Source organism: Sebastes fasciatus, chromosome 19 (assembly GCF_043250625.1).
Source record: "Sebastes fasciatus isolate fSebFas1 chromosome 19, fSebFas1.pri, whole genome shotgun sequence".
Classification (NCBI taxonomy): Eukaryota; Metazoa; Chordata; class Actinopteri; order Perciformes; family Sebastidae; genus Sebastes; species Sebastes fasciatus.
Window position 1 is genome coordinate 15612691 of NC_133813.1, and position 19056 is coordinate 15631746.

At 42.6% G+C, this 19056-nt stretch overlaps 2 protein-coding genes across 3 annotated transcripts in view; one reads left to right on the forward strand and one right to left on the reverse strand.

Moving 5' to 3' along the window:
- The window catches only part of cntfr (ciliary neurotrophic factor receptor), a 269991-nt gene extending 252146 nt beyond the window's left edge, over window positions 1-17845 (reverse strand). The window contains exons 1-2 of one of the 2 annotated variants that reach the window (XM_074616858.1): window positions 17735-17845; window positions 17552-17641 (exon numbers count right to left, since the gene is read on the reverse strand). The gene's annotated coding sequence lies outside the window, so the exon portion shown is untranslated. Of the gene's footprint in view, window positions 1-12900; window positions 13150-17551; window positions 17642-17734 lie in introns of those variants that run through there. The other variant, XM_074616857.1, reaches the window with a different exon arrangement.
- Window positions 1-19056, forward strand: part of LOC141756882 (alanine--glyoxylate aminotransferase 2, mitochondrial-like) — a 308692-nt gene that overhangs the window by 277651 nt on the left and 11985 nt on the right. The gene's annotated exons all lie outside the window — the stretch shown is intronic.

The window sequence follows — 19056 nt, forward strand, 5'->3', positions numbered from 1 at the left end:
GAAGTTGAATACATTAGGAGTTAAGGAATAATGTGCATATATAAATAAAGACACAAATATGACAAGAATAATTCACACAATAATTACAGAAGTGATGACTTCAAAGCAGACAATACAAAAGATACTAAATGCAAAGCTAATTTTCAGAAATATGGAAATGTTACATTGATGTAAACGCACAAATTGTCTTGATTTTCTCCAATTGACTTGTTGCAGACATAATGTTAAAACCAGTGAGGGGACACGGGGTCTGAAAAGTGAAGCCAATGAGGAAGTGCCTTAAACTTGCATTCTTTCTGATGGCCAGCAGGGGGCGACTCCTCTGGTTGCAAAAACAAATCTGATTGTATAGAAGTCTATGAGAAAATGATTCATTACCTCAGTAAACATTGTAAACACGAGTTTATGGTCTCCATCGCTAGTTTCAAGTCTTCTTCAATACAGCATGATGTTCATTTAGTAAATGATGGTCCCATTTAGAGTCAAACAGACCATAAAGCCCGGGATGCTCTAGGGCGTGGCTACCTTGTGATTGACAGGTCTCTACCACGGCGTTGTACGGTCTGGGAGTTGTCTGTGGTTTCGTCATACAACTTTAACCCTTTCACAGTGTGTTTTTTTAGTTCATGAAAGTTAATTATAACCTTTTTGGTCGCCTAGAAATGTCTTGTTGTACTAAGCTCCACCCTCTCGTGTCACATCTGGTTGCAAAACACTAAGATGGCGACGACCAAAGTGCCAAACTCGAGGCTTCAAAAGCGACAGTCCACAAACCAATGGGTGACGTCACAGTATGTCCACTTCTTTATGGTTAAAATCAACATTACCAGTGAAAACAACCAACCCTGACAGCATTCAACCCCTATAGTTGCTCCTCTTTTCAGTTGTCAGGTTGAATCTGCCATGACTTTCTGGCCTCCCAAGTTTGACTTTTGTATTTTCCTGAAAACTACATAAAAAAAAAAAAAAAGCAATTCACTTCATTTGATCGAGGCCACTCCTACACGTTTTTTTGCACAAGGTTGTGACTTAAATCAGCATCACAACAATCTTTTTTTTTTTTTCCCAGGTATCTCTTGTTTGTCCTGCCCAGCTGTTACACACTTAGCCATTATTTACACACAGCTAATCCCCCAGTGGTTCTCCATGATGGAGCCAGACAGGGTTGCTAGGCGATTTGTGATATGACTGCCAAGTTTCTATTAGGAGGTACAGTTCTGTAAAAAAATATATTAAGATGGAGTAAGAATATCTACCATCATAGTTTTGGGTCAGTGTAGAGATTATCCCTCCCTCCGAATTCTGTTCTGTTTATTTTCTCTCGGCCTCCTTTTCCTCGTTTTTTTCTGGCTAAATCCCCTGACAAAGTATCCCCCCCCCCCCTCCATCCCCTTGCCCTCCACACACTGTCTCTTTGATTCACCCAAAATTTTCTCTCCCCCATTTCCCTCCCCGCTCTTTTACTCTAGTCCCCCTCCTTCCCTTCTCTTTACTCCTCTCCCTCCCTCTCCCCTGCAGTAGCCACCCAATAAAGGATGTTGTTAATATCATTAGGCAGACTTCCTCCGGCCCAGCGCCCGGCCCACTCCCTTTCAGCCATAATCAAGCGTGCACACTAACTATCAAAGGAGACATCACTAATAAACTACCACAGTGGAGCGGAAAAACACACACACGTACACTCCGGCGGAGAAAAAATACTAAGTGTGGTGAGATAAATGTGTGCATGTTGGAACTGAGGGGATGGGTGTGGTTGCAGGGCATGGGGGTGGGCGGGTGGGAGGTGTTGGTGCGGGTTACCCAGACAACACTAATAAAGTATACTCCAAAGGGTAGCACGGCCTAATGCAAATCTGCCACTTAAGTATACTAAATTAATTGGGGTTGAGGGACACGCACACAAGCAGACATAGCTAATAAAGTGGGCTCTGAGAAGAAGCAAATACTGTCAGTTTAGTGGGTTTAAATGGGAAAGGAGAGGGTGGTGGTGGGAGGGGACGACTGTGGCTTCCTGTTGCACTGCAGTCATTTGCTGTAAATCATCCCTAAAATGGGGAGCGCATATTGTCGGGCTGCATAGCATGAAAGTGTTCTCTCCTGACGGTTGAATGCTACAGTGCATATATCACCAGTTAAGCGCGGCCTAAAGGGAATACGTGATGCAATACTGTGAGCGAGCAGCACTACATTTAAAGAAGAAAAAAGAGGGGTGGGAGGACAATGACATGAGAGCATGCTTGCACAAAAAAAAAAGCAAAAAGATTCTCATGCAAGCGCAGGCAATTATCTCCCTCTAAATGAAAAGAAGAGGTGTCAAGTATACACATTCATCATCATCATCCTTAATTGCGGAGACACAGATGAGATGGTCCCCGTTGCGGAGGCCACATCGCTTTGGCTGCTGTCTTTAAGCTTTCTGATGAAATAAAAAGTCTTTAATTTAATCAAACAAAATGCTCATATCCTGTTTACTACGTGGCTCCGTGGAATAGGAGTATGTTTTTAGTGTTAACCTATAATTGTGGTTTATTAAATTGTGGATCTTATTCCTGTAGAATTGGAATTGTTTCTATTGGGCATGATAACATTGTAATTTCTCAGAGCAGTGACATTGCTTTTAAAAAAAAAAAAAAAAAAAAAAAAAAAAAACTTTCTCAAGTCAGCCTTAACTTCCTTTTCCTGTGCAATGAGAGATTTTTATTGACATTTCAGTGCTCACTTTTGCATTTACCTCCAAATAAAGTGCTTGAAATATTCTGGCAAAACTGTTGGCTTGTTAACAACAACATCAGCTGATTGTTTCTTGCCCCGTTAGACGTGGTTGTAGTGCTGTCATCAGAAATATCCTTTAATATTGAAGATCAAGTCATCAGCTAACCTAATACTTGGCTACTTGCAAGAGAGGACTATACAGTGAGCTCATCGACAAAAAAAATAAAAAATAAAAAACACTTTCGGACACTACTCAGGTCTTTTTCTCTGCGCCATTAATTACTTATTTCTATTCTGTGTAAGTACATTGAGAGATGCATAAATCCGGACTATGTATGTACTTGGCAATAAAGCTGATTCTGATTCAACATGGAAGAGAAAGCAGTGCTATGTTTATTTAAATATGAAAGTGCAATAAATAATATTTTGGCACTAAAATCAATGAATAATCATGATAAATAATCGTGATCCAGAACCCTCTTCCTGTGAGGCGACAGCGCTAACCACTACACCGCCTTCATTATTTTGACACTAAACTGCACTGCGACCTGTTTTTTGACAAAAATAAGTCAAGCCTCCTGTGCATTTGAACAACCGTTGGGATTTTCAAACGTTATGTGGCCTCTACTGAGCTCCACTGTCATGCTTTATTTATCCCTCTCCCTCTGCACTGTAATGGAAATATAAAAGGGTGCATTGATTAGTGTTTAAGGATCAGGCTTTAATAGATTAAAAGCCCCCGGCTCGGAGAGAGGCACTCACTCTCTCTTTCACACACGCACTTGTGCATAAAGTCAAGCTTATATACACATCAACAAGCGAATATATGGACGGATATGGATGGAGATGAGCGTAAGCGGCAACACACATGTACAGAGAGCAGGTTCACGCACTAGGGCAAAGACATAGGATGGACATAAAGCTGCACAAACACACACACACACACACCTCCAACCGGCAGTTCCAGCGGCAGAGCCCTGAGCCTTTCAACAGCCTATATATATATTTCATAGCTGGGATAAATAAATACATCTGAAAAAATCCCCACCCCCCCCCCAAAAAAAAGGATAGAGATATCTCAGCATGTCATTATCATAAAGTGGGAGCCCTGATGTTGATTTTCCAATAGATGGAAAATTCATTCATTTTTAACGTACTGCATTATTAATCGCTCGGCTCGATCCCAGAACATTTTCTGCGCGGGTGGGGATGTCAGGTCTCCGTTTGAGTTTAAAAAAAGAAGTAAACATGGAAATAAATGAGGGTGGCCGTGTTTTGGCGTCCCACTGCTGATGTACTGTGAGAACAGACTTGAATATCATATACGGCGGCTGAAAAAACAGTAGCTGTGTGATGGCAAAAATCCAATTCACTAATGTTTTCAGGTTGATTGCGACGTTGTTTTTTGAGTGCAAAACTGCCATTTCGCCTGCTGTAGGTAAACTGTGATGCGGGTGTGTCCCTCCTTTTGTATTCTTGTCTCTCCTCCTCACTCACTGCATTTGATTTCCCCACCTCTCCTTCCATTTGTATTCTGCTCGGTGACCATTGTCACATCTCCAAAGCGTCGCCTTGACACCGAACCTGTCCAACATGTCCCCTTCATTTCCTCTAATCTTTGCACCTCTTCCTCTTCTCTGACCTCAATCGCGCGAGTGGCCATAATGGTGTTAGGTCTCCCATGTGCTGCCCATCCTTTCCCTCTGGTCTTCTCTTTTGCCGCACACTGATCACAGTCGTGTCTGTCGAGAGTCTTTTCCTAACCGCTAATTTCCTCCCTTCACCTCCGCAACCTTTCTAGTCTTCCTCTCCCATATTTGACCACAATCACGTTTTGCTGTTAGCCTCTACCAGGTCCATCCACTCCTCTCATTGCTTCCTGTCTTCTGTAACTTTCCTTCTAGTCCCAATCATTCCTGATGGTATCCTTCAGTAAAACTGTCTTCTGCTCCATAATTGAATCTCCGGTGCTCTTCTACTTTTCCTTGCTCCTCTCCTCTGACCACAATCACTTTTGCAGTTAGCCTCCTCCTAACCTCTCGAGTCGTCTTTCCAGTCCTCTTGTCTCATTTAATCCTTCCCTCAAACAAGTCACGCATGTTGTTAGCTATGCTTAGCCTCCTCCTCCGTCCTGTCAGGTCTTCAGTTGTCCGTTGTATTCTCCCATTCTGCCTCAGGTGAAAGCATTCTTTTTCTGTTGTTCGACTCAACTTTTCCTGTCACTCCTCCTGACCTCTGTGTCCCTCCTCTCCCTCAAGAATGGCCACAGTCTTGTCTGCCGTTAGCGACACAAGACCTCTCCTTGTCTCCCCTTCTTCAGTTGCCAGCTTTTCTCTCATGTCCTGTAACTCTCCCTGACAGTCACACATCTAGTCTTCACTCGCCTCATTCAACAGCTTGTCTTAGGAGGGATGCAGAAAACACGCAACATTTCACAGCACGCACATTTAAAAGGGGTAATTTTGCAACATTTCATAATATCTTTTCCCTGCCCATATTGACACAAGACCGAGTATATGTCTGGACCGTGTACGGTCAGTCTGTGAATTTGTGGCTAAATTGTTACACGAATAGTCAGGGGTCATGTCTATAATGTTAAATCGAGCGGTACGTGTCCACCAGGTCTGGCGAGGACACTAGGGGGACGCGTTGCTCCACTCAGCTGGCCGTTCAAGCGGTGACATACCCTATCGTGGAATGCACCCGATTGGTCCCTGGTTTTCTGCTCGCCGTTTCAAACAGGCGGCCTACTCGTAAACTTTCTGTTATCCCATCTAAACGATCCACCAAAATCGACTTCTGAAAAACATTTTAAGCGCGAAATAGGGCGATGCCGCTGCTGAATCTTGTTTCATTTTAGAACTAGATCTTCACAGCTTGCTCCGAGTTTCGTGAGCCGGACGCATTGCGCTGGTTGGGCTCATTTGCATAAAGTTGAGATTCTTCAGCGTTATGCAAATACAGACCCTCTCCAAGTCGCCGCAACACTCCCACCATGCACTGGGGCCTTCGGCTTTCCATAAGAAATTAATGGAAAGCTTCGAAACTTTGACCGTTGCCAGGGTATTCATCCTCCGTCGTTTTTTTTCTTCATTTTTAATATACAAGTGTGTAGTAATAATAATGTATAAATCTCCAAATAGCTGATGAAATAAGGAATAATCCCACAACATTATTCATTATTCATGTTCAACATAAATTATTATTAGTTATTCTCAGACGAATATTACTGTTAGTTGTGTGCAGTAGTGCGGCAGCAGCACCGTCCGGGGCACTGAAACGGGGGTGATGGAGACAAACAGACAGTCAGCCTGCTGCGCTGCGCTGTTCCTCGAAGCTTTGAATGCCTTTGATTATTTCTCACCGAAGCTTCGAAGCCCAAAAAATGGTATTCGGGACAGCCCTAGAAAGCGTTGATACGCCTTCCGTCACCAGATCTGGCAGAAAAGCGGCGATAGAGGAGCACTCGCGCCGGTGAGCGCAACCGCTGACACGCCCCCCCCTGGAAATGTAAACAAAGGATTGTTCCTGCCTTTTCATTTTTGAAAGAGGAATAAGGATGAAGAAACGCCAACACTTGGCCAACCAATCATGTAACTTCATCACTCAGTCAGTGACTTACGCAGAACTGCAGCATGACCAGCAATAGAAGACATGGATGAACGGACAATGATAAGACCGCTTCATCGACTAAAATACAAGAGAAAGACACAGATTGAGAAATTTCCTAAAAACCACAACAAACAAGAGCCTTTTAACCTTTCTAACAAAAGCTTTGCATAGTTCAAAAAAAAAAAAAAAAAACACACCTCAAGGATCAAAGCATATCACTCCGCTGATATTAAATGATTAATGTATAGATCAAGCTATAAATGTCTCCTCTTTGCAGTCATACTGTGCAGCCATACATTTCTTCAAAGGAGCTGGTGATTGCGGGAATAATTGATTTCACTACAGGTCAATGCCACATTCATGTCCTTTCATTCAGGTGAACAAGCTGAGTGGGGAAAAGTGAGAGATATTGGCAATTTCTGACCACTACGATAACTACTACTTTGCGAAAAGAACTAGAGAAGTGCTGACAAACTCCTGGGAAAATGGGTGAAAAACCACAACAACTGCCAGTTAGTTGATATTAACACTGATTCACTCTACAAACCGCTACAACAATGTAACATGATCAAACAGGCTGATATGGGATTAATTTCCATTTATCTGGTGTGACCACAAACTAGCACCAGGGGTAACGAATGTTCCAAAGTCGAAAATAGCAGGAGGTTTTCCCATTCTGCTTGTATGGCATGAATGCAGCATAACTACACATGGTGAGTTAATCATTGTTTTCAACATGTACTGAGAAAGTAATGTGTCTAATGGAAAGAAAAACACATAGCAAGTTAGTCTGAGCATCAAACAAACTCACAATATAGACTGGATTAATGGATAGATGGATGGAATGATGGGGGAATATACATCATGTATTCCTGTTCTGCATAGCCTTGAGGCTTATTACTCTGCTCTGCCCATCCTCAAGATGCACTAAGGAAATTATTTATTATTATATGTTGAATGCAAGCACTTTATGTGTCAGGATTGCAAAAATAAGTGTGTGCGTGTTTCTAGCATGCATTAAATTAGATTAAAGTGGGCTGCCTGCTGCTGTCAGGTAGCATGTTGGTCCATCAGTATGTTAACAGAATGTAAAATGTCCTTAAGGTGGCCATTAGCTATGGTGGGGGGGGGAATACACTTGCATACAAATTAGGGTTGTCAAAGTTAACGCGATAATAACGCATTAATGCATTCAATCTTCCGGAGGTTGTACCGGGCTCAGTTTTAAAGCTAGAGTGAAGATAGTGGCACCAACCATGTCATAATCACTAAGGAGGCTAAATAACGCTCCAAACTTGCACTACATTTTGGCGAGGAAAAACTGTCATGGCCATTTTCAAAGGGGTCCCTTGACTTCTGACCTCAAGATATGTGAATGTAAATGGGTTCTCTGGGTACCCACGAGTCTCCCCTTTACAGACATGCCCACTTTATGACAATCACATGCAGTTTGGGGCAAGTCATAGTCAAGTCAGCACACTGACACACTGACAGCTGTCGTTGCCTGTTGGGCTGAAGTTTGCCGTGTTATGATTTGAGCATATTTTTTCATGCTAAATGCAGTACTTGTGAGGGTTTCTGGACAATATTTGACATTGTTTTGTGTTGTTGTTAATTGATTTCCAATAATCAATATATACATACATTTGCACCCATGTTGATAAATGTATTGAATATTTGACAAATCTCCCTTTAAGGTACATTTTGAACAGATAAAATATGTGTGATTAATTGCAATTAACTATGTTAATCGATTGACAGCCCTAATGCAAATACAATATTACAATACAACAGATATACTTAGGAGGTGAATCGCCTCCTACTGGAGGAGGCAGCTTTTGTGTGTGTATGTGTGTGTGTGTTTGTGTGCATATGCATATCTGTAGAGGAGTGGGGGCTAGTTTGAGGGATGCATATTCATATTAGGGTTTTATCCGTTTCCCTCCTTTCATCCCTCGTTTGCTTTGATCAGAAAGTTCGAGGAGTCGTACTCTTCTTTTGCCAGTGCTGCAAGAATGCTACAGGCGCTGAACGGGAGAGCTGTCTATACGGATGAAAACGCAGCAGAGGCAAGCAGATGTGCGCACAAGTTGACACGTACGCTGACCCACAAGCACACACACATAAGTTGACAGGCATAAAGGCAGACTGACAGACACTGACTCAGGAGCAGAGAAACGGGCAAACAGAACAAAAAAAGACAGCAAAAAGGAGCACAAATATACAAGTTATATCTAGCAGAGAAGCTCACAACCACAGACAGACAAGACTTTATAAACTTTATAAACATTTCACAGCTTTCCATAATTGAAGGTCCTGACGCATAATAAGAGCGTATACGTTACGAGTTATGGCATTAGAGAGAGTTTTATGTCCTCTCCGTATTTAAAATGCACAAAGAAAGCACAAGAATTCTTTCGGATTACTGAAATAATTACAAACCGAGTTTCCCCCCCCTCCGAGCTAGATCTTCCAGCTCGGGGTGCAGAGGAGGAAACCGTTGTAAAAATGCGGATCTCTGAAATGCATGTGAGGCGGCTTAATTGGGGCCAAATCTCAACGAAATCTTGTCATGTTTTCACGCCCTTAGGTGCATTTAGATAAAAGCACACAGCGAGTGGCATATCTAACTAAAGAGTGAGAGAGAGAGTAGACGGAGGCAAAGCGTGGGAGCTGTGCGAGTAGAGAGAGGAGCGCTGGCTTTCTCATGTTCTTTAGCTGCCGTTTGGAGGCTCGTTGCGTACAAAGATCTCGCCCTTGCGTTTGTTTCGCTGAGGCATGTATTATGTCTTTGATTCGTGCGTGAACACACGAATACACTTCAACGACTTATTTCTCCATAGTCCTTTTCAAATTTCTTATTAAATCAAATTAGATTCAGCTTTTTAAAATTGAAGTGTCAAAGTGGTGGTTCTTTGCTAACATACAATCTTTGGCCAAGTACAGACACCTGCTTGCATAGAGCACATTAACCAGCCAAAGTTTCACTTGTTATAAAGTGTTTGTCATTCCAACAAGTGATAGCGATGGTCAGTGTCAGCTAAAAGTAAGAACTTCACACTTCCTACATTGCTCTTTGCTGATAAAATAACTTCAGAACTCTCCCTGTGCCCTCAAACTGTTTCATTTAAAAAAAAAAAAAAGGTCTCCAGCCCTCCCCTCCACACCGGCTTCCAATTTGTAGCCTTTGTGTACGTTACAGCAGTGAGATTCGCTCCCCCCCCACACCCTCCTGCCCTCCTCTGATCAGGCCCACGCTCGGACATCTGTCCGAGGATGTTTACCCAGGCAGTAAGTATGTTAGGGGAAATATTATCCTAGTTTTACCTTACCTTTCTTCTGTCTGAAGCATAAACACCAGCATTGTGAGGTGGGGATGGGAGAGGAGAGGCAAGGGGATGAGGAAAAAAAAGGAGTGTAGAGAAAGGTAAGACAGAGTGGACCTGAGAGAGTAAAAGAGAAGGATGAAGAGTGGGGAAAAGGGTGAGGAGTCAGCGATAGAGACGGAGGGTGAACAAGGGAGGGATAGAAATGAGAAGTAATTGGATTGGAGAAGATATATTGGGGGGATAGAGAGGAGGGAAAAAGTTGGAAGGGTGACGAGAGAAAGAAGGACGAGTGTGGAAGAAAAGGTAAAGGAAGAAAAAAAATGACGGGGGAGAGAAGAAGAGTCGTTCAGAAGTATCTAACTTTGAGTGACAGTCTTTAAGTGATAGTTAATCAACCCTGACGTCGCTTCTCAATCAATTTGTGCCCCACAGTTCCTTGAGAATCACTTTAAAATGTCGCCACTGTCTTTTTCTCAGTCCCTTAATAAGATGGAAGTACCGGCCATTCTCCAATTTAAAGACTTTTCATTTCTCAAGGTTAAAATAAATTTTTTCCTTTCTCTACTCGTAAATTAGATGTCCTTCCTTTTACGGAAAACGTCTTAATAAGAACACGTAAAACTTTTTTAGCTTCAGGGTCCAAGAAGCCCTAGACGTCTTTTTATGGTCTGTTAAAAATCAACAGACAGTTTACATGCATGCCTGTCTGGTGCTTGGCATTACAGGCGAACGTAGACGGGCACACACATGCTTGTCATGCACACACACACACGTCTCTCTTTTTCTCGTTATCTCTCTCTATCTTTCTATCTCTCTTTCTCACACACACACACACACACACACACACACACACACACACGGGCCTCTTCCCGTCTGGTGTTGCTTCCAGCCTAAAACCAAACCATGTGTGGAAGCTATCCTGTGCTGGCCTAAACTGCGTGCCCTGTTGGTGCGAGGTCCCTCCACTAGAAAAGGACTGGAAAGACCGCCCGTCCTCTGCGCTCTCTGTCTGTCTCAGAATTTGTGCCTCTCCTGTGTGCTTTTGACAGAAAGTGTCTTTTGCTCCAGATTGTCTGTTTTTTACTATTTCACCGTTTGCCTATCCCTCATCTGCATGCCTGTGCCGTTCTGATTTGTACCCAGTCTGTTGTCTGCCTGTCTGTCTCGTAGACTTTCCCTCCCTTGAACTCCTTCCGTCAGTCTTTCTATTTGCATCCCCCCTCCCCATCTCTCCCTCCCGCTCCACCACCAACTAGGCATGAAAACGGTGCTCCATTAGGAGTGCCTGGGCTAAGCCCAGTCTGACACACACTGCTTTGATCAGCCGTGAGCTGGGCTAAACACCCCGCTAAACTCCCAGTCTGAGGAAGAGGAGGGGTGGGTGTTGAGGGAGAGTAAAAGTAGCTAGCGAGAGTTGGGACCGGGAAGATCAAAACAGAGAAATTAGATGGAGATGGAGACACAATAAAAAGGGAAACACAACAGACTGAAGAGAGGAGCTCAATTTCCCAAGCTGTCCCACAGTATATATTCCCTCACCGCTCTTGTCTTTTATCACATTTTCCTCCGCATATATATATATATATATATATATATTTTTATCTCTCTCGCCTTCACTCCTCTTTTCTTTTTTTCCTCCACAACCTCCAGGTAGCCCTCTAAAGTGCATCACTAACAATCTCCGCAGGTGCATAACTCACAGAAAGCTCACAGAAACGATGAGAGTGAATATGTGAAAAACACAATCAGATCAGACGTCGGAAAATTCGGAAAGTCCCCTAACAAATCTTTTGCAGCATCTTTCTCAGAGGGCAACTTGGCTGTCTTGTTAGTGAAATAAATATAGTGCTCACTCCAGCACACACACACACACATGTTGTCTAGGAGAAGAGAGCAGAAGACAAGCCCAGAGAGAGAGAAGATATATAGAGACCAGACCTCCATAACTGACAGCAGTTAAAAGAGCCAGAGCTTTCCACATTCAGGCGAGCAGATACTAAAAACCAGCAGCAGCAAAAGGACAAAAAGCTCCCGTCTTTTTCTCCCGAGGAGTGAAGAGAAAAGGGATTTCCGCTCACTGCTAATCAATCAGGCCGTGATAATGGCTCCCATGCCTAGCTGTCGACTGGAGGGGTCAAGGCATCCCGTGACCCGGCGCCCAGGGCCCAGGGGCCAAAGCCCCTCTCAGAATAGCACCCCAGGACGGACTCCCCGGGCTAATTGTCCAAGCCAGTGTCAGCCTTTTCAATGCCCCCCCCCCCCCCCTTTCCCTCCCCTCCTTCCACTTTCTCCTTCATTCCTCTCTCTTTCTTGTCTCCCCTTTCCCTCCCCTCCTTGCAACTCTGCGATCCTCGCTCTTTTCTATGCAACTGAGGAATCTACTGTGTATACCAGCGTGTACCGGCGTGGGGGGAGAAAGTGGGATAGAGAGCGTTAAAAAAAGAGCATTAGGAGACATATAGAGAGGGGCTGCGGACAAGGGAGGAAAAGTTAATGAAAAGACAGGATAGTGAGAGAGCGTGTGTGATAGGAAGAGATCAGTGGCGGCAAACAAGAGCGAGCAGACCGGGGATGAAAAAGCCAGAGACGGCGAGTCTGTAGGACAGAGCAGGACAGACAGATACAGTTGGACAGAAGAGATAAGGAGGAGAGGCAGCGAGCTTCCCCCCACCAACCCCACCACCACCACCACCACCCCACGACATCACTCATATCACTGGAACAGAGTGCTGTGTTCTATCCCCTTTCCATCTGCATATCAATGAGCCTCTATTAATCACAGCGAGAGCAGCGTGCGTCTCTGAGGGAAATCTGCTCGGCATCAGTACGGCTGACCACCACCACAATGCAGCCGGCATACAAAACACAGAAAGACAGATAGGACACACACACACACACACACACACACACACACACACAGAGGAAAGCGGTCCGAAAGCAAAAACCCCACTCCAGCTCCGCGGCATTCCTCTCATTCCAAGCGCACGCTGCTAATTAACAGCATTTAGATCCCACAGACAGAGGGGACAGATTGATGGAGATGGAGAGGGAGAGGTATCCCGATGTTGCACCCGCTCTCTCTCTCTCTTCTGTCACCTTTTTTCCCCTCCCCTCACAGTCCCTTCCATCCAACTCTATCTCCCCTCTCCTCTCTCAGTCCCCCATGTCAGGTCAGCGCTGATGAAAAAGAAGAAGAAGAAGTCCCAAAAAAAAATAAGAAAAATATGAAAATCAATTGGCTACTCACTGGGAAACCTCCTCTTTTTTCTTTTTTGTTTCTCCTGATCTGTCACTCGTTATCCTCTTCTCCACTGTGTAGCAAGGTGGAGGGTGTCTATCCCGGCGCGTGTGCTGTGTCAGTCCGATAGAGGAAAGTTGCCGTCTGCGTGCATGTGTGTGTGTGTGTGTGTGTATGCGTGCGTGCGTGAAAGGAAGAGAGTGAGAGAGAGAACGTGTGCGTCTGTCTCTGTGTCTCGCACTGCTCTGAGTGAGCGAGCTGAGGCTGTTTTAAACAGGCTGCTCTCCCCATGTGACCAGCCCAGCCACAGGCAGGAATACATTACTGAGACACACTCTCTCTCTCTCTCTCTCTCTTTCTCTCTCTGTCTCTCTCTCCCCCCTTCTCTCTCTCTTGCCCATACACACACCGTGTCCACAGTGCACCCCCTAGCCACCGCTCAGGGTAGTGGAGGGAACAGCCCACACACACACACACATAATATGTACACACACATTGACAAACAGGATGGCAGCAATGGGAGTTCGCGCTGTGCAATGTGTGCACACAAAAACGCTGCGTTATGGACACAGTGTTGACACCTTTCGAGAGCATCCCGGCGAACACGACAACAAAGAAAATGAATAAGTCTAACACAATTAGAGACAATTCGTCCAATTAAATGCTTTTTCAATGTTTTTGACTTTTCCATCTCTAGCGTGGCGACGCTTCACACCTGGAAGCACTGACCTTTTTCAGTAATGAAAACCTTTTAAAGTTGACCTTCTGCTGCGAGGGCTGATACAATTGCATTACAGCTATTACACTTTAAGGAACAACAATGGAAAATGCCACAGATGAAGTGTTTTTCGAGTTGGCGAGCCACAAAGAAATACATTTTCTGAAGAAAAAAAAAAGCCACGTGCATTCTCAAATATTTAAAAGCCGGCGCACGACACGACGGAGCGGATTGAGAGGATGATGGATTGTCTCTTGAGAATGTATTCTTCGACAGATCGCCAAGGCTACAAAACGCCACAGATGCATCATTATTCTTTCTAACAAATGCGGCCGGTGCGGCGTTCAGACTGCGTGTGCAATGGGTAGTTGATCAGCTCCTGACACATTTATCATTTACTGTTCAGGAACTTTCAGCACCATATTGCTGCTCTTGAGAACCTTGGACTGAAATAAATGGCTCCTGGAAGTCATTTATTATCACAATAATACCCGAGAGGGCAGTCCTTTCTGTGATCACAAGCACCATTCGCAACACCGGTTTAACACGGCACCTCCTAATGTCGACACATCCAGGCCTGAGGCGTGTGCGTGTGCCAGAGCCCGTACAAAGCTATTTGACTCAGTGGTTTAATCTGACCTGGCTATGTGAGCTGCATGGTTAACTGCAACTTTTTCTCCCCCCCTGTAATCTCTTTTTTTTTTAAAACACTATATGGATCGTCTATCTGGCGTAGGCACATTTAAACAGAAATAGTTATAAAAAAATAGTTATTTTTGTTGTGCCAGCCATCATTCCTATTGGTAATAATAACATGTCATACAATTACTAATGCGGCAACATTACTAAAAAGAAGTCTGGAGATGCACCGACTGCAATCTTCTTGGACGATTCACATTTTTTAAGTCTTAAGATTTTTGCCAAGTCCAATGTTATGTCTTTCTAAGAACTATAATTGACAGCACACACAAACATACAGTATGTCTAACTTTTCTTTCATGGAAAATTGAAATTCAATTGTATGTTCATTATAAAACACTGACTATTAAATGACTTACATTTTGTCCAACCTGCAACAAGAAAGTTAAAGGACCTTCTCTCACTCAAACAAATCTCAAAAATCAAAGTGCCCATGTTACTGGACAAATAAAATCCGACTGAAAATGAATTGCAGTATATCTCACTTTAGCTAACATGTAAACAGGAGAAAACAGGTGCATCATATCTATAACAACACACTTGATGTCATTTCCTCCACAGCTTATTTTGGTCTTGCAGGTGTTACAAATTGCTGTCTTCTTCACTCACGCCGTTTAACTTCCACACCGACGACATGATGTGTGCGTGGTTGGCTGTACCGTGTGTCGCAGCTGTCACTGTGTGCGCGACATTCATGTTGTGTGCGTCGCTGTCTGTGCTGCTGTGTGTGCGACGTAACGCCATCATGTGGCACGTGTGTAAATTTGAACAGCAAAAAAAATCAGATGTATGAAACTGATGCTGTGCATCTTTAAAAGGTGCTAAATGCGAGTGTGTGGGTGCTACGCTTCCACGACAATGCCGTCGGTCGGGACGGCGTTATCGGCTGCAACCGCCGTATGAGAGCAGTGCAGAGCGGCGGCCGTGAGCTAGCCAGTGGTGCACGCTCACATGCATGAACAAGCACTAAAAGCATGCACGACTATGTAAACAAAGCACAGTGAAGCTCAGGTTACAACACACAGAGGGAGAGTGACTTCATTATCTGCTCAGGTAGACATTACTCCTCTATATCTTTACATAGCAAATAGTTGTTTGCTGCCATATTAATGCTCTGGATGTCGTATAGAGCACCTTTAATAAAAAGTCTGATGGGGCAAGACTCTGGAGCAGTCAGACAATCAGACTGGTTTAAAGCGAACCCAAATGTTAGCCAAACTGTTTGGAACAGATGGACAGTTTTGCTGTGTTTCCAAATCTCAGCAATTACTTTGGTGAGTATGATGTCATCATAACAGATAGAAATTATGGCCAAAACTATGAAATTTTCCTCAAAATGTGCTAATGGGATAGAAACAGTTCAGAAAAATCTTTACCAGATAACCAATATGCATCATCTCATTGCCATATCACCCAGCATGGCTAGTAATGCCTCCTTGTGTCACCTTAGCTCAAGAATGCACTTGAATGTGTGCCATGTATTGCGTGTACCTCTGTCAGAAGCTGTCTGCCTACTGATGCTCACCCTCAAGTAGTGAAAGTCAGTATGAATACTTTCCCCACTCTTTTCTCAACATGTTTAACATTTATTATGTTTTCCTGCATGCTGCATTACAAGGCATAATTGCAAACAAAACAACAAAAAATACATATGATAAATATGTATAAATATTTCCACCCTCAGGCATTGAATTTAGCATTTCTGCATCATCAAAAATAGAATAGAATATACTGTCCTAATGATACTATGTGTGTTTGGAGTCTGGTGTTTTAAAGGCTCTTCATACCCATGGTCCACCCACAGAGGTGTTTTCACTTATTGTGCCTAATTAGGCCTCTTTTGAGGACTGTCTGGGCGTGTACAGACTGTGTTTGATTGACATCTCTCTGACCCTACTATAAGTTTTGTAACACGTGTTAAGGCGGGTGAGTTACACCTTTGTCATTGTTATTGGTTCATGTAGTTTGGTGACCGTTCAGCCCCGACAAAACGAAGCAAAAGTTTTTTTAAACGGAAACGGGTGGTGCGTTAAACCCTGTTGTGTTACGCAAGTGCACTGCCTCTTTAATACAGCAAGTTAACATACACGCAGCTGCTGATTCGAAAACACCTCTGACACACACGAGAGAAAACGTACCTCAAAACCAGTTGCACACCGTTGGAACGACAGGAAACATGCCGTTCAACCCGGAAAACGTAGCAGAATGGTGCACGCCGTTTTCAGATTGAGTTGAGCGCGTCTCAGAGGTAATTCCATTCCAGACATAGCTCTGCTCGACTTCAACCCGAGCAGAGGTCTCATCAACCAGAATAAGTGGACATTCTCCTTCTCCAGATATTACTCGAATAGTATTGCTTTCTCTTCCCTAATTGCTAGGCTACTTATACTTATGAAGTGGAAGCAGGAGGCCTCTCCCACCCATGTCCAGTGGGTTGCAGAACTTATTAGGTTTTTACACATAGAAAACATAAAGTGCACGGTGGATGGCTCTACAGGTACATTTTATAAGACATGGCAGCCATTTCTGATATATATGAAAACCCTAAAACTGTGTACTCTTCCGTATCTGATTCTCATTCAAACCAAATTACAATGTTACTATATGTATTTATGTTTTTATATTGCTGATTGTTTATGTATGTTTGAAAATATATATGTATATTAATATTATTTAACCCATATTTTACCCCTACTGCGGTTAATGTGCTAATTATGCTCTTCGTTTTACTTTTTATTTATTATTTTTATTTATTTATGTTTTAGCTGTATTTATTATTTTATTTTTTTATGTTTTAATTTTATTTATTATTTTTATTTATTTATGTCTTCATTTTATTTTTTTATATTTATATAGGCTAATATAATATTTATTTCTGTCACCTGCATATTATGGACCACTGTGCTTATTACATCCATTGGGATTTTATCATCAAGCCACTTGATGAATCTTGGGTCATTATAGTCTGTTGCTGTCTTGAATTAAGAACATTATATTGTGAAAAAGAGATACAACACTGAATGTCACTCAGACAGACTTTTACAAAAGATCTTGACAGCCCAAAATAAGAACAAATAAAACCATTTCTGTGCTATATTCTTTAGACATTTTGCCATTTTAAGGGTCAACAAGGAGACTGACATCAAGACTGTCTACAGCACATGGTGACAATGACAGATGTAACGATATGGCAACACCAAAAGCACAATAGTGCCACAAGAGAAAGCTGTAACTGTTACTCACCATTAAAATAAGCGAGGTTGTCAGTCTCAGGATAAATATCATTCAAGTCTCTTCCGAAATTCGGCTCCTCTTATGTTCCGTTCAAATGCTCTTAAATGAGGAAATAAACGAGAGTCAGGGAAATGCATTTAAAATCCACTTATTTGACGCGCAGCAGGGCAATGCTAACTAAATTTCTCTTACTTTACGTTACTTCTACTTCTGGCGTAGACTTTAATGGTTGCAAGCTAATAAAATCTGACGTGACATCTGGTCCGACCCACCTGCACACACGTGCCGTTTAAACGTCTCATTATATTTAAAGGGCCAGTGTGCAGGCTTTAGTGGCACCTCACCCATCACTTCCCAAGCATGTAGAGAAGCTACAGTAGCCTTCAGGTAATGCAAAAGGCCCCTCTCTAGAGCCAGTGTTTGGTTTATCCCATAGGTCAGGGGTCAGCAACCTTTACTATCAAAAGAGCCATTTTAGGCAAAAAAAAAAAAAAAAAAGAAATCTGTCTGGAGCTGCAAAACATTTGCAGTGAGGTAGGGAGGGGAAAAAAAATCTGAAATTTCGAGAATAAAATCACAATTTTACGAGAAAAAAAGTCGTAATATTACCAGAATAAAGTCATAACTTAACGAGAAAAAAAGTTGTAATATTACCAGAATAAAGTCATAACTTAACAAGAATAAAAAGTCGTAATATTATGAGAATAGAGTCATAACTTTACGAGAAAAAAGTCCTAATATTACGAGAATAAAGTTATAATATTACGAGAAAATAGTCGTAATATTACGAGAATAAAGTTATAATATTACGAGAAAATAGTCGTAATATTACGAGAATAAAGTCATAACTTTACTAGAAAAAAAGTCGTAATATTACCAGAATAAAGTCATAATTTTACGAAAAGAAAAGTCATAATATTACCGGAATAAAGTCATAACTTTACGAGAAAAAAAGTCGTAATATTACCGGAATAAAGTCATAACTTTACGAGAAAAAAAGAAAACTTGTTAAATTACTACTACTATAGTACTATACATATATATACTAATATTAAGACTTTATTCTCATAATACTACGACTTTTTACTGGAGCCGATCCCAGCTGACATTGGGCGAAGGCAGACTATCACAGGGATGACACACAGAGACAGACAACCACTCACATTCACACCTACGGGCAATTTAGAGTCAACAATTAACCTAACCTGCATGATTTTGGACTGTGGGAGAAAGCCCACGATAACACAAGGAGAACATGCAAACTCCTCACAGAAGGGCCACAAGCCGGGTTATAACCTGTAACCCGCATGCTGTGAGGTGGCAGTGCTCATATAAAATATGGATACATTAATTAAAAAATGTAAAATAGCCACTTTCACTTCATTAAGCAATCATTTTGTATTAATAAAATATCAATATTACCCTATGGCCCCTACACCTGCAGGAGCTGTTACAGAGTAGCCTACCACAGTTGAAGACAGTCTTCCTCCAGTTGAAGTTTACACTAAACCTAG